Consider the following 5,377-nt stretch of genomic DNA (forward strand, 5'->3'; position numbering starts at 1 on the left):
TAGCATGGAGATCAGTGCAGAAAAGACAAAGCTCATGACCAACAATTCAAATGGCATCCAACGGAACATCAAAGTGGAGGTCAGAAACTGGAAGCTGTTGACAGTTTCAAATATCTTGATTCCATCATCTCAGATGATGGATCCAAACAAGAAATCCTGGCCAGAATCGCGCAGTCAACAGCAGTACTAACAAAAGTGCAAACCTCCTGGCATGGCAGAAACATCTCCTTAGCATCAAAAATCAGACTATTGCGTACTCTAGCCTTCTCAATATTCCTGTACGCTTGTGATTCATGGACCCTCAATAATGACACTCAGAGACGAATTGAGGCGCATGAAATGAGATGCTACCGAAATATCCTGAACATCTCATACAAGGATCACATCGCCAATGAGGAAGTGCGCAACAGAAGATCCACAGCCATCGGTGAACATGACAGCCTGCTAAATATCGTAAATGCAAGAAAAATGACTTGGTATAGGCACGTGACAAGATCAAACGGCCTAGCGAAAACCATCCTGCAAGGCACAGTACCAGGAGGCAGAAAGAGAGGAAAGCAGAGGAGGTCGGAAGACAACAAAGAATGGACAGGACTGCCTTTCGCCGACTCGCAAGGAGAAGCCCATGCAAGTTGCGGATGGCGGCAGATTGTCAGGAAATCGTCAGTGGTGCCTTACAACCCACTTGGGTTTAGAGACCGATACGATACAATATTTTATATATGTATATGCATATATGTGCGTATATATTGAATACGTATATCGTAAATATATATATATATATATATATATATATATATATATATATATATATATTCATTTATACATATATACATATATACATATATAATATATAATATATATATATATATATAATATATATATATAAATATATATATATATATATATATATATATAATAAATATATTATTATATAAAATTATATATAATATATAAATTTTATATACAATAAAAAAATAAAAAAAAAAAAAAACCACACACACACACAAACAAAACACAAAATTATTATAAAATATATTATATAAAATATATATATATAATAATATAATAAAAATTTTAAATAAAAATTAAAATAAAACAAACACAATCAAAGATATATATAATATATATAAATAGATATTATAAAATATACATAAATAAATACACCCAACAAACAACACACCCACACAAAATAAAAAAACAACACACACACCACACAAAACACAAAACAAAATAACACCAAATAACATATAATTATTAATAAATAATATTATATTTTAAGAATAAATATTATTAATAAAATATAATATATAATATATAAATATAATATAATATATATAATATTATATAATATAGATAATACTTTAAATAATATATATAAATAATATATCACAGAAAATTTGTATTAATATAAAAAATATTATATATATAATAATATATATATATATATAATAAAAATATAGAATTATATTTATTAATTAATATTAAAAATATATACATAAATATATATTTAAGGGGTGTGTGTGGTGTGGTGGGTGTGAAAATATATATTATAATAAATATAAAATATATAATATATAGAAAATATATATAAGGGATATAAATAAAATTTATTATTTTAAATATAATAAATGAATAGTATAAAATAATAAAAAAAATATATATATAAAAATATAGAAAATATAAAAGTAATAAAAAATAATATCATATAAATAAAAACAACCAAAAAATAATTAAAAAACAAAAAACAAAATATATAAATATATAATAATAAAAATAAAATTATATAAATTTAAATTTAGGGGGGGAAAGTATGTGTTTTTGTTTGGTTGGGGTTGTGTGTGGTGTGTGTGTGGTGTTGGGGTGGGGTGGGGGGGGGGTTTGGGGGTGTGGGGGGGGTGGGGGTGTGGTGGTGGGTGTGGGGGTGTGTGGGGGGGGGTTGGTGTGGGGTGGGGTGTGTGTGTGTGTGTGGGGGTGTGTGGGTGGGGTGTAGATAGATGAGACATGAGGATATATATATAGTAGAGAGATATAGATAGATAATAGGAGATATATAGATAGAATGGGAAAACTAGATTGTTTTGAAAATAAATCTAGTTTGGTTGCAGTTTTGGGTGGTTCTGCGCTTATATAGTGATTTGAGCATATGTATATGTATAGAGAGGGAGAGATCCATGGACACACAAACACACACACACCACACACACACACACACACACACACACAACACCACACACACACACACACACACACACACACACCACAACAACACATATATAATGGAAGATAAGACATCTAGATATATATATGGGTTTTTTACTATACATAGTTATAATATAGTGATATATATTTCAGATAGCATAGTATATAGAGATATAGATAGATAGTATATAGGGTATAGATTGAAGATATAGTCATAGATATAATATATAATAGAGAGAGATGTGGAGTAGATCAGATATATATAGAGTATATTATATATAAGAGATATATAGATTATATGAGATGTAGTATATTATGTATAGATAATAGAGAATATATATATTTATATGAGTCATTATATATATAGTATGCATATAGATATATATATATATGATAAGTTCAGAGTAGATATATATAGGAATAGAGATCTCATATGTATAGATAGATAGATAGAGATATCACTGATATATATATAGATCAGATACTATATATATATATCATCATAGAGAGAAGATATTGATATAAGATAGAGAAGATAAGCAGAGATAGATATATAATCACATATATATAAGAAGATATAAGTAGAGTGAGAGATTATAGATGCAGATGATAGATAGATATTTAGTGATAGAGAGATATAGAGTTATAGATATGATATTAGAGATATAAGAGATAGAGATTATATGAGATATATATAGATAATAGAAATAGAGATTAATATAGAGAGAGATATAGATATAGATATAGAATAGATAGAGATATATGTCGGAGAGAAAAGATGAGATGTAGTAGAGAAAGAGGAGAGATAAGATATATGGACAGATAGTATTAGATAGAATAGAGAGAGAGATATGATAGAGATTTAGATAGCGATAGGTGAGAGACTGTATATATATAGTAGAGAGAGCTATATTATCTATAGAGATATATATATATAGAGATAGTGGATATATATGATGAGTTATAGATAGTCAGCTAGATATATGATATGCATAAGTATATTAGATATATATAGAGTATAGAGAGGAGATTAGATATGATATGAATCAGAGATGTAGATGATATATATATAGAGAAGATTATAGTAGAGATATATACATAGAGATAGATATAAAATATATATATATATAGAGAGAGATAACAGATATGAGAGATAGAGAGGAGATATATAAGATGTAGAGATAATAATATAGGTAGATAGTATATGAGAGAATAGTATAGATATATAAGAATGAACGAGCTAAGATAGATATAAGGAGAGAGAGATGAGAGATATAGATATCGAGAGAGGGAAGAGAGAGTATAGATAGAGTAGATATGGATATATAGATGATATATACGAGATAGTGAGATAGAAAACATGAGCATAGATAGAGAGAGATATAGATAATGATATAGAGAGTATAGAGAGGAGAGGATAGGTATGATTATAGATAGATAGAGAGATAGAGGAGATCTAATAGGGTATAGATATATGATAAGATATAGGTATATAGAATGAGAGAAGAGAAGAGAGAAGATAGGAGAGAGAGAGAGAGGGATAGATAGAGGACGAGAGAGATATAGATGATAGGATATATAGCGAGTATGATGATAGAATGATTATGAGAGATGATATGATATATATGAGTATATTAGTAGATAGGAGTAGAGAGATCGTAGGATTAGAGAGTAGAGAGATAGAGAGAGATATAGATATAGAGAGAGAGATAAACAGGAAAAGAATGGATATAGTATATAGATAGATATATAGAGACGAGTAGCCAGGTACAGGTACACAAACATCACACCACACACACACACCACACCACACACAACACACACACAACACACAACCATATGTATAGAGAGCTACAGATATATATATAGATAGATGGTAGATATACCATAGTTATATTAGTTTGCTACTAGAGTATTTATAGAGATGTCATATAGATAGATATAGATAGAATAGAGCATATAGAGATAGACAGATAGATATAATGTAAGATATAATTTTAAAAAATAATAATAAAAATATAATAATTTTTTATAAAATATAAAAAATATATATTATAATGAATAAAATAAAAAATTAATATATAATATTATAAATATATTTTTTAAATTTTTAAAAAAAAAAAATAAAAAAAAATAATAAAAAAATATAATTTTAAATATATAATATATATAAATATTATAAATATTTTATATATTTTTATATATTATAATAATAAAATTTAATTAAAAATAAAAAATTTTTAAATATAATTTTTTATAAAAAAATAAAAAAAAAATTTTTTAAATATAAATTTTTAATTAATAATAAAATACCGGTACTTTCCCCCACACACCACACACACACACACCCACACACAACCACACACCCCCCCCAACACCATTTATAAATTACAATTATATATAATAATTTTAATATACATATTTTATTTTTTTTTATATTTTAAATTTTTTAATTTATAAAAAATTTAACATATAAATAAAATAATTTATTTAAATATTATTTAAAATAATATTTTAAAAATTATGATATTTTTATAATAAAATATAATATATAAATATTAATTTTTTTAATATATTTAAATATTTCTTTATAAAATATTATATATATTTATATAAATATTATAATATATATTTTAAAATATAATAAAATTAATATTATATTAATGAATATAAAAAATATAGAAATATAATAATATAATATATAAAATTATAAAATTATATTTATATATATTATATATAAATATTATTATATATTAAAATATATATTTAATATATAAAAATATTATATATTATAATTATTATATATATATTATATATTAGTATATAAAATTTTTTATAATAATTTTAATATATATATAATAATTATATATATATATATATATATATTTCCATGAAAATGCACACCACACACACCACAACCACACAACCACCACACACACACACACACCACACCACACAACACACACCACAACATACACACACATACAACAACACACACAACACACACACACACAACACACACACCACACACACACACAATATTAAATTTTTTTTTTTATAATTTTTCATATATATACATAATATAAAAATTATATAATATTAAAATATAATTCTTTTTATTACATATTTATAAACTCATATATATATAAAACATTATAATATAAATATAAAAATT

Source organism: Penaeus monodon, chromosome 2, assembly GCF_015228065.2.
Source record: "Penaeus monodon isolate SGIC_2016 chromosome 2, NSTDA_Pmon_1, whole genome shotgun sequence".
Taxonomy (NCBI): domain Eukaryota; kingdom Metazoa; phylum Arthropoda; class Malacostraca; order Decapoda; family Penaeidae; genus Penaeus; species Penaeus monodon.